Below are 12,465 nucleotides of genomic sequence, written 5' to 3' on the forward strand. Positions count from 1 at the left end.
CTGTAGGCTAGTACTTCATTTACCAATTTCAATTGGCATACTGGACCCCCCCTTATAAGTCCCTAGTATTTGGTACCTAGGTATCCAGGGCATTGGGGTTCCAGGAGATCCATATGGGCTGCAGCATTTCTTTTGCCACCCATCGGGAGCTCAGACAAACCCTTGCACAGGCCTGCCATTGCAGCCTGCGTGAAATAGTGTGCACACTATTTCACATCCACCTTCATTGCACTTAAGTAACTTATAAGTCACCTATATGTCTTACTTTCACTTGCTGAAGGTTAGGTGCTAAGTTACTAAGTGTTAGGGCATCTTTGCACTAGCAAAGGTGCCCCAAACATAGTTCAGGGCCATTTCCCCGGACTTTGTGAGTGCGGGGGCACCATTACACATGCGTGCACTACATATAGATCAATACCTATATGTAGCTGCACAATGGTGACTCCGAATATGGCCATGTAACATGTCTAAGATCATTGAATTGTCCCCCATTCCAAATCTGGTATTGGGAAGCCAATTTCATGCATCCTGGGGGCTCCACCATGGACCCCTAGTACTGCCAAACCAGCTCTCCGAGGCTTGCTCTGCAGATACAGCCGCTGCCACCTCACAGACAAGGTTCTGCCCTCCTGGGGCCTGGGCAGCCCAGGAAGGCAGAACAAAGCATTTCCTCTGAGAGCAGGGTGCTGCACCCTCTCCCTTTCGAAATAGGTGTTACAGGCAGCCTCACCCAGCCTCTTGAAATGCTTTGAGATGCACAGATGGTACCCTCCTTGCATAAGCCAGACTACACCGGTTCAGGGACCCCTTGTCCCCGCTCTGGTGCAAAACTGGACAAAGGAAAGGGGAGTGAACACTCCCCTGTCCATCACCACCCTAGGTGTGGTGCCTAGAGCTCCTCCAGTGTGTCCCAGACTTCAGACATCTTGCTTTGCAAGGTGTGGGGGCACTCTGGAGGCCTCTGAGTGGCCAGTGCCAGCAGGTGACGTCAGAGGCCCCTCCTGATAGGTCCATACCTGATAAGGTAGCCAATCCCCCTCTCAGGACTATTTAGGGTCTCTCCTGTAAGTTCTCTTCAGATTCTGCTACCAAGTTTCCTTCAGGAAACCTCTGCAACAACTTTAGCTTCCTCTGACTTCGTATCAACCGCAGCCTGCTCCAAGAAACTCTGTAACTGCAACAAAGTATCCACCAGAGATACTTTTCTTCAGCAACCTCAGCTCCAAGTCAGCAACTACAACATTTTCCATGGTGTGCATGCTCTGAGGACTCCCTGTCTTCATCCTGCACCAGAAGGACCAAAGAAATCTCCTGAGGGGTGACAGAGTCACTCCCCTGCTTCAGCAGGCACCTTCCAAGGCAATGACCGGTACCCTTCGACTCCTCTTACAGTGGTTGCATGCTCCTAAGGACACAGAGGGTGGACATCATCGACAGAGACTCTCCTGAGGTCCTAGTGACACAATTTGGAGGGGGTAAGACCTTGCCTTCCCCGAGAACGATGGTACCCCTGTGTATTGTGACTTCTTTGCCTCCTGAGGCCTCTGTGAACTCCTTGCAAAATTCCTTTGTGCACAGCCTGGCCCAGGTCCCAAGCACTCCACCCTGTGATGCTAAACTCACTGAGTTGTTCTGAGCGGCGTGGGACCTTCTTTTGTTGTGCTGCATCAACCGAGTTTTGCACCTCTTTTGTACCCAGATCCTGTGGCTTCTGGGGATGCTGTCTGGAATCCTGAGGGCTCTCTAAAGTGCTCAGAGCCCCCTCACACAGAGTTGAGGCCCCCAGGTCCCTCCTGGGTCCATCCAGTGCCATTTTGATGAAAAACACACTTTTATCATAGCCAAGGCTTGATGGTGACTTCCAACACAAAATCACATCTGCAACAATCTTCACGTCATGTGACATCCTTTACATCATACAAGAACCCGCTGGCATCTTCCTAGGGTGCATTTCTGCAGTCTTCGACTAACCGTGGACTCTTCTTTGGCACCCTCTTCTGGGTTTGCACGGGCTCCTGTCCTTCCTGGAACTTCTTTCGACTTCTAGACTTGGTCCTCTTCCTTTGCAGGTGTTCAGGTCCAGGAATAGCTCTTGTTCTTTGCAGACTTGGTAGGCTGCTGCAAAATCCCAATCACGAGGTGTAGTGTGTCTTAAGGAAACTTGCAGTACTTTACTCTTGCTTTTCTGGGCTCTGTGTTGGGGTAATTTACTTACCTTTTCTGTATTCTTATTCTCCCAATTATTCTGCACACTCTACACTTGTCTACGGGGAATTTGTGATTCATATTCCACTTTCTTAGTATATGGTTTGTGTTGGCCTTGACCTATTTTCTCCCATTGCAATCTATAGCATTTCCCATTTTTCTATGACTATTTACTTGTCTAATTTTGTTGTCTAGTGTATATATTGTGTATAATACTTGCCTCCAGAAGGAGTATTGTCTCTAAGATATTTTTGGTACTGTTTCACCCAAATAAATACCTTTATTTTTGGTAACACTGAGGGGCATAATTATACTCCGTCTGCACCGATTGTGCATCCAAAATGTTGACGCACAATCAGCGCAAACGTTGCCCCATATTTAAAGTTTGACGCCCGAGCCCGCGGACGACAAAATTCCGCCGTGTGCGTCATTTTTTGGATGCGGCAACCCGCCTTGCGTTAATTATGTGCAAGGTAGGCGTTCCCATCCAAAAAATGGCTTAAACGGCCGTGTGTCGTATTTATGCTTTCGGGCAAAAATGACGCACGGCCGGGAGGCAGAGCCAGAAAATGACACACAGCCCGATTTGAGTATAAAATGAACGCCTGGGTCAGGGCAGGCGTTAAAATGGGGCAAACACACCTGTATTTAATCAGAACACACAGAACAAACAGCAGAGCAGCAGAGCAGCAACAGGGAGCGATGCAGGTGATTTTAATCCAACGTGCACGCAGACGCAGTGCCCAGCAGCAACAACAGCAGCTACAACAACACCAGCAGGGACCCCAAAGGCAGCGCAGAAGGCAGGAGAGGATATTCCGCCCAAGAACCACCCTGCAGGGCCTCAGGGAACACGACATCATACAGAGGTACCGGTTGAACTGGCAGGCCATTCAGCAGCTGCTGCGCAACATTGAACAGCAGTTGGCCCACACTTTGGTGACACTCCGCACCATCCCAACAGAAACAAATCTGCTTGCCGTACTTCATATGCTGGCAAGTGGCTCTTTTCAAACAGCTGGTGCCCTGGTTGGCGGAATGTCACAACCATCATTCTCTGCCTTTTTGCCCAAAGTACTGGATGCCATCATTCGACTGACACCCCGCCACATCTGCTTCCCTAACACACTGCAGAAGCAGCAGGAAACAAAACAGGGGTTCTACCTCATCAGTGGCTTCCCTCACATCCCTGGTGCAATCGACTGCACACATGTACGCCTTGTGCCACCTGCTGCAACTGAACACCTCTACCGCAACAGGAAGCACACACATTCCATCAACGTGCAGGCCATAGTTGATCACCAGGGATTGATCACCAACATCGTGGGTAAATATCCTGGGAGTGTACATGACTCATACATCTTCCGTCACTGCACCATCAATGAACACTTCCAGGATGGACGGTATGGCAATGGACTACTTGTTGATAAGTACAAAAACCTACTTATATACACACTGCACCACAACCCTCTAGGACACACAACACATACACCACAACAGCAACATGTCGACAGGAACACACTGAGGTCGTGACATCGCTAGCCATGTTTCTGAAGTCACCATTGAACCTGTCACACATTGGAAATTACTGTACAGCCTAATGTTAAGACGTTAATGAGTGTGGTTGCCTAAATGTCACCTTGCAAATTGTAAGTGTCCCAATGACCTTTACATTAATACATTGCATAAGTTTCAAGACATGGGATGTCCAGGGTACTTTGATATGAACGTGTTAACAACACTTTCAATTTTAACTGTGCATGGAACTATCATCTCACCCCCAGTGAAGACACACGGACACCTGTATCACAAGTCACAATGCTAGGGAGGGAACACTGTACTGTAAATCCCAAAACATACTGCTGACAAACGGTCAGCAGGCAAACACTCGTTCAGCCAAGGAAACAACACAATGCAGATGGCACAGCCATACAAGCATAGGATGCCACATTAGTACACAAAAGAGTCACAGACAACACAAGACAACTACTGCCATGAAAGGCCTTTTCAATAGTGCCAGCTACATCAACATGATCCCATTCATTTTCTCTTGCAGCTGATCAGGGGTATGGCATCCAGCCATGGATTATGACACCTTTTGGCAACCCAAGTACTGCTGCAGAGCGTGCATACAACGACGCCCATAGGAGGACACGCAGTATTGTCGAGCGGACCTTCGGCATCCTCAAGTCAAGGTTCCGCTGCCTTGACATCACTGGTGGTAGCCTCCTATATTCCCCTGAGATGGTCTGTAGGATCATCCTCACATGTGCAATATTGCACAACATTTGTATCAAAAGAAACACTCCCCTCCTGGAACCAGAGCCACACATGCCTGAAGAGGAGGAAGAGGAGGATGCTGGCCTGCAACAGGAGGGGGAACTACAGAACACGGCCGCTGGTATATGCAGGCGGCAACAGATTGTAAATAATTTCTTCTGAATATGATCACCTTCACCACTTAAGTTAAATAATTTAAATAAACACCTATTCTGATCACCATATCATGGTCTGGCTATTCCTTTTTGCACACCTTCATCTCTACTTATCAAAATAAGAGTGTTGCCTCATGGAGCATTGCTGAGATACAGAGTAGGACACAGAACATCCCAGAGCTAATGTGATGCCTAACATGCAATGGTCACATACACACACACTCTTAATGACATACATCATGTACATATCTCCTTTGAAGGCCAATGGCAGAGGACCACAACTATTTCACACATACATGTTGAAAGCAAGGTCCAACGCAGCATATGGCACACAACTATGACACCATCACTCAATAAGGGGAAAACAAGCCTCATACATGAGGCTGTCAATGTGCTTTGGCATCAGTAACAGGAATGCCTCACCAGACCCTTGACAGCAGTAAGTCCAACTGCATCCAATATTTGCAAGGACTATCTGTGACTAGAGTTCCATAGAAGCAGAACATAAACAGCACAAGTGCCACATATATGACATGCATTGCACACATGACATTCCATGTACATGTCAGCCCATTTCCTAACTCATTTCACACCCATGCACCTGGTCACAACCCACCTGTCTGAAGACGTCCCTGGAATACTAAGATGTGTTCCCTGATAATACCTCCTCTACACACAGAGACCAACATTAGCAAACCAGTGTGCTACACCATTTCCTATGGTATGCCATTGTCATAGAACATCTGACTGCAAGGAGGTCAGGTCAATTTATACACTGTGTTCTAGTTTCAAAGCCCTGTTAGCACATGTAGATTGCTTCCCCTTGTGAAAATGTCTGTTGGACCTTAGAATGCAAGTCTCACCTACAGGACTGGTGAGAAACAGATGCAGCCCACACCTATGATCACCTCCATGCACACCACACATTTAAAAAAGCACTGCCCCTGATGATGCCTGGAACAGCATAGGAGTTGCCATTATGTCAAATACACCGTCAACCATTGATACTAATAATTAAGCCGTGTAACACAGCCACTGGGTTCATTTGTCACCTTCAAAAACACAGGACATACACAGTTCGACATGTCAACTGTATACTTTGTCCTCAAAACAGTCTCAGTCAGACCACTGATTACGTAACTTGTCAAGTAACTGGATCCTGAATCACCTTGCATTCTGTCAGCCTGACTGTCAACTGTCTGTGCGTCACACCAAAGTATCCCTGTGTTTACATATGTACCACACTTGCGTTAGCAAGCCTGCCATTCATCAGGGGACATTGGGCATGGGCTTCTTCCATGAATACCCAAATACCTTGTATAGCATCATCTGCCTTTTAACTGTACCTTTTGAGTTACATCCTCTTGGAAAAGCAAAATTCATGGCCCATCCCTTGTCTGGGTTGCATTTATGCATGAATGACAAAGTGTGACAGTGTCCCAGGGCCGTAGGCAGGGATTGGGTACGGGGCTTTCAGCACAACCAGCAACCTCTGATAAGGTCCATGAATAATACACACATGTCAGGACCATGACAGTTCACAGACAGAATCACAGTGCGCACAACATAGTGATGGGCCGTGTGTGGTGAATAGCTGCGAGAATAATCAGCACAGAGGCTATGATGTTCCCAGATGCAGTGGGAAGTGCAGAGGCCAACCTGTGTACAAATGTTGTAATGACACTAGCTGGAACATGACACCTGAGACATTATCTCACTCAGCACACCAAGGTTGCCCTGTTGACTGTCTCATTACACGTCTTCAGTGACAGGGTGGGACCATCCACATGTTGGTTCACATGTCCACATCTACTTTACTCACATTTATCAACCAAGGATACTCAGTATTTACAGGAATAGCTGCCACTGACTCATGATGAGTCCTGGACCCAACTGTGACAAATTACACCCCAAACAATCTACAGGATCATCATTGGACCACACACATGAACAAGACACCTATGTGCAATTGATCACTGGAAATATGTGGACACGTGCTGTCTTGTATGCTAGTCCACCACAGCCACTTGATAGTTGGGGCTCACTTCTATGGCCTCAACTGTGGTGTCATCATACATATGAGATTCACCCTTGACTGTCTGTGCAAACAACATGGTACCCACTTCCTCAATGCATGTGTATGACTCACTGTGGGATTCACCAACTAGTGCCTACGAAGCTCTTACCAATATGCTAGGACATAGGACGTAGAAAATGTGGACCATTGACATGAACAAGCGTCTGCCATCCATCTGGTGCATGCTATGTCACATGTGGTGTCTACGTGACCCTAAAACTTGGAAGTACACTTTACGGGTGTTGTTACATGTATGACTAACACATGCCCTTGCTCATTTTCAATTTGACTTGCATCTAAGGATTGGACACATATACGTCACATTCATACAACCATATGTACAAGTATGATTCATGTGATACACACACATTTGGTCAACCAACACATTAGTTGTCAAAGCACACACTTTGAGCCAAAGGCATTTAGGTATTGTACATATGTGCGTCACATTGCTATCCTCTCGTTATGCCAAACATGCACAATTTGTGCAACACATATATGTAGTCCACACTTATGACCATCTATTGCGTCAGCCAACTGTAAAATACTGTGAAGGGTGTAGTGGATGATGTTCCGCTGCAGTATGATGTCACACATGTGAACATACACCATCAACACCATACTGTCTTCAATTAGCCAATCTCTGATGTGTTCCAAATGTAAAATAACCAAATAACAATTAAAAATGCCCCAAACCAGTTAATGCCCTGTAATTTTGACGTCTCTAGCGGTGTGCGTCATTTTTTGTTTACCAAAACTGTATTTCCGTCATTTTTTTTTTACGCACAGGAGTGAAATTTAGCCCGCATCCAGATATTTGTACAGTCCATGTATCATTATGTGGATGCGGGTTAATATTCACCTCTGTGCGTCCAAAAAAATGACGCAAATACAGTTTTGGTAAACGAAAAATGACGCATAACGCTAAAAAGGCCGGACTTTTCATACAGGAAGTGATGTAATAGGATATCCTCTTTACAGATCATGTACAGTGGGTGTACTTTCACTTTCACTTTGCAGTCTATGATCCTTCTAGACTGTGTGGCTGTGTAGAGAGTGTTGTCCTGAGATTTTGTGCTGTTTTTGTCCTGTGTGCTATCTGTAAAGTCCTTTTGTGAAATAAATATTGTTTGTGTATACTGTAGTACTGTGTTTTATCTACATTTGTCCATTTATCTTGTGTTTTTCTTGTTTGTACGAGTCTGTTGTGGGTAGTGATAGTTTGGGGATAGTTGGGCTCTTTTAGTGTTTAGGTTTACTTTTTTTCTGTCTTTGTACCCCTACTTTCACCCTTTTCCCCTTTCTATTTCTTGTACCCCTATTCCTTATCATCAATTATAAGTATGTCTGTTAGGCCACGTCTTGGCAGGATGGGGGAAGAGGAGTTGGGGGGCTTCATCTGGCTGGTGACACATTTTTTGCCGCTCATGATCCAGGCAGGGTCATACAGGGGTATCCGACAGAGGCACGCAGAATCCGGTGGGGAAAGGTGCTGCATCACCTGCAGCGTGTGTATGCCAGCTAGAGGAGTGACCACCAGCTGAAGCACCGGTGGGCTGACCTCATCACCGGGGAGCAGGATCTCTTGGACCACCTGGGAATCATGATTGGTGGCACTGTTGGTGAGTACGACTTATGTTAATGTGCACGATTAAATGCTCTGTAGTGACATCAGGAATTAGTGCAATGTCTGCCAACTAACTTGCTGACTGTGTGTAATGCTGGGGAAATATAAGGGGATCATTGATGCACTATGGCAAGTATCACAATTGCTAGCTGTCAGGTAGCACATGCTCAGCAAACATACAGGTTACTTTTCCATGAAGGAAATTGGTGCGGCCTTTTTGTCAGAACAGCTAGAAAAACAGGAGCCAATCATGTCTATATAGGGTACTATTGACAGAGAAGTACAGATGTACCAACATTTAGGCCAACTAAGTTGACGCAATTGCTAGACCGACTTTAGAATCACTACATGATGCAGAAAATGAGTGCTACCTTCACGTCAATTGATAATAGCAAAGTGGCTCAGACATTTGTCTCATGTGAGTCTGGTGAGTGCGGAAGGAAAGCGTTTACAGAAGTACTATGAATGTGTGGGATTATTGTTTTCCTTGATCTTTTTGGATACATGTCAGTTCTTTATTTGAAAACATCGTGAAAAGGTGTAAGGTGCCCTCAGCTAACATCTTAAGATGTTTGTTGGAATTAGTTGAGCCACAATCCAAATATGGATGGCAGTCCAAGTGTATGCACATGGCTTCACATCTCCATGGTTGGTGCAAATCACCATAGCTGGGCCACATCAATTGACTATACTGTAACAACAGGATGGCTTACAAGAGTCCCTGCCCCTCCCTCTGTACATTGGACCTATGTGCAATAAATGTGTCATGGCCACAAGGCATGTTTGACTGGTAATGCAGTCCTCAAGTAACCAGGCTTTGGATGTCTCTCTTGGATGCACATGATGAGACGATTACACTCCATGTTTCTTAGTGCTCACCAATTATGGGGCATGTTTGCAACAACATGATAGTTAGGGCCAATGTATGTGTGCAGATATGTGTATAGATGTCACAGGAGACCCATGCTATGTACAAGTTGGTTGTGATATATCAGATGCAGTACCATCATGTCTGAAAGGCTGGCATTTCCTTATTCAGCCTAAACATTGTATATGTTTATGAAATTGTTGCACTGTGCACAGATTTTGAGCACATTTCTTTCTTCCATACCTTACAGGTGGACTGGCACCCTACACTGTGGGAGAGGTGGCGACATTTGAGGACCCTGACCACTCCAGTAAGTGTTGATATGTCTGTTATGTGTTGTGTTTGCTGGTTATGGACTCGTGTGAGTTGGACGCATAGCAAGGTGTGATGCATTGGGCAAGCTTTTCACTTGTTCCATGAGTGGGAATGGAGTTCTCACATGTTTTGAGTTTGCCACTGCGTATCCAATGGTATCATGTAGGGACTGTAGGACATCCCTGTACGCCCCACTGTGAGTACAGGGGCTAGTCATGTGTATGACACTTGTATCACCAAGAGTCGCAATGGAAGTAAGCCCCAATTTAGTCAGCCTGTCAGACACACATTCTCTAAGATTGGTAGAGCTAATAGCTTTCCAATAGACATCTGCTTCCCTATTTACCTACGTAAGTTTGAAACAGTAGGTAGAACCTCCTAGCAGCATGCACTTCCACATGTAGTACATCAAGTCTGTGGAACCTGAGTGCAATGGCCTAGGTGTGCATGCAATTCATGATCATGGGTGTTCTAGCAACTCTGTGTCTGATGTAAGTCAGGCCTCCCTGGAAGTATATGTTGTGTACTAAGTTCTGCATTTCCTGACATGTCTGACCCTATGAGTGCTCTAGGGTTTGCTGACTCCTAATTGGAGATAGACCTTACCAGTGGTGTGTCTGTAGAGATAAACATGTGTGGAGTTTCCTATACACTCCTCGGTGTACATGTTGTTGGCAAATTATAGTTGTGTATCCACCCCTCCCCTCAAACACGGCCATGGGTTTGTGAATGGGGTACCTAGTACTGACGATACCAATATGTTACACATACATGTGAATAAGTGACAGTTTGGTTGCATACTAGTATACACACTCAGGTTTGGCACTTGGTACTATACTGGCAAGTCCAGTTGCAACTTGCAGACCATGTGGCTTTAGTTTTGCTTTCCGTACACTGACATTTGTAGCCCAGCTCTTGGCGGAGGATATGCAGCATGATTCTTAGATGATAACTGTCAGAAGTCAGATTGCAAGTCAAAGCCAGTTGTTACCCATCTTGTGGGTTATGGATGTGCTTTGTGTGATGTGACCTTTGTTGTCTGGCCTGCCATATACTTCCTCAGGGACATTAAATGCTCTGTATCGTGATATAAGCTGTTACAAGTACAGTAGATGTAATGTCTGATTAACTTGCTGTGCCGTTTCACACAATGCAGTTACTAATGTAGCATATCTGCATTTGTCTTCACAGCAGCTAACATGACTCCAGACCAGGTCCGTGAATTTCAGCACCGGGCCATGTGATACCAGCACATCCTGTTGGTGGAGTCGGGGTTCCGGAGGATGGCCCGGCGATATCGCCATGAACGTGCCTCCGGGGCATGGCGAACCTTCCCACAGGGTGGGCCTACTTTGCCCACCACAGCCACCACAAGCACAACCACCAATCAGAGCCAGGTGGCCCCACCCACAGCTGCCACTGTTGGTCCAACATCTGCAGGACTTCCTGGCCCCAGCATTGCCACCGGTGCAGGACAGCCCACACAGACCTCCTCCACCGGTACCCAGACTGCCACTGCTCCATCTGTTGACCCTGCAGCCTTCAACAGACTTGAACATAAGATGGACAAAATGCTGCGCAAGGTGAGCCACCTGAGCTGGGACGTGCAGCACATTAAACGGCGGGTCAAGGATATTAAGAGGACCCTCCGGAGGGCCAACCTATAGACACTTTATTTGATGGACATGATACCCTCCCCTCCCTCCTCTTTCCTTGTTCTTATAGTTAGTGGGCTTAGGGGGCTTAGTGTTAGGTTAGTATAGGCTGTTAGTTTAGTTAGTGTTAGTGGGTGTGGGGTGGGGGGGCCTGCTTGTTTCTATTTTTTACTTATTACATGTGTGGGTGGGTGGGTGTTGGGCTATGTTGGGGTTCTTGTGTGTAAAAAAAAAAAATTCAAAAAAAAAAATAATAATTAAAAAAAAACACTAAATATATATATATTTGTTTAGGATAGTATAGTATGTGTTTATGTTAGTATGTGTTGTTCTCCATGTGTCCCGTCTCATAAAGGGGGTGGGGGGTAGATGTTTAGAACATTTCGTTACATGTGATAAGTAAGTGTAGCTTAGGTTGGTTAGAGACAGTTGTGGGTAATGAGTAGTCAGGGTAGATTATGGTAGGTAAGAGCTTTCCCTCAGTTTCCTCTTCTGTGATTAGCATTTAATAAATATATAGTTAACCCTTAACAGTATGTGTTAAATGCTACTTGATCATGGGCTTGGAATTAGTGTACATGAATGTTGTTCTATTACATTTGTGTCCTATGCTACAAACAAATCCCAACTGAGCTGTAAGATTGGCAGCTACCCCAGAGCTACCTTGCAAAGTTTCCACCATTTGTTGCAACCACCAATCACAGTTAATATGGATCCCAATGTGTTTCTGTCCATAAGTATGTTTTCTAAGTCACAAACAGTGCTTCCAGACTTGGTATTGGGGGAACAGTTTTAGGTCTGACTGCAGTGTGATGATCAAGGACACCCTTATAAGATGAGTTCTCGTAGGCACTCTTGTATTCTTGTCTTCATGACTCACATGCGTCATTTGTGACACAGTTCAGCATGAGTACCTATCAGTATGTATACTCAGACAGCTTCATTCATGCAGTTTTTGTAGTGTTTGCTTAGATTTGTGTGCAGTGTTATATGTGTTAGTATTGCATGGTGACAACATTTTGCAGCCACTATTTGATGACTTAGATATCCCCTGAGAAAGCATTATTTTGTCCAACACAGCATGATGTTGTATGGTTTCTCACTTCATCAGATATGTCCCTCAGGATGGGCAGAGTATGATGCAATCCTGGGCACTGTGCAGAGTTATCAGACTACATAATATAAGGACAGTTGTATTGACAAGCTATGTAATTTGACAGTAGGCACATTTCAGTTATCTTACGCAGAGTTGATATGTCACATTTCCCAGAGACAGATTTGTC

This window comes from Pleurodeles waltl, chromosome 8 (genome assembly GCF_031143425.1).
Source record: "Pleurodeles waltl isolate 20211129_DDA chromosome 8, aPleWal1.hap1.20221129, whole genome shotgun sequence".
In the NCBI taxonomy this organism is placed as follows: domain Eukaryota; kingdom Metazoa; phylum Chordata; class Amphibia; order Caudata; family Salamandridae; genus Pleurodeles; species Pleurodeles waltl.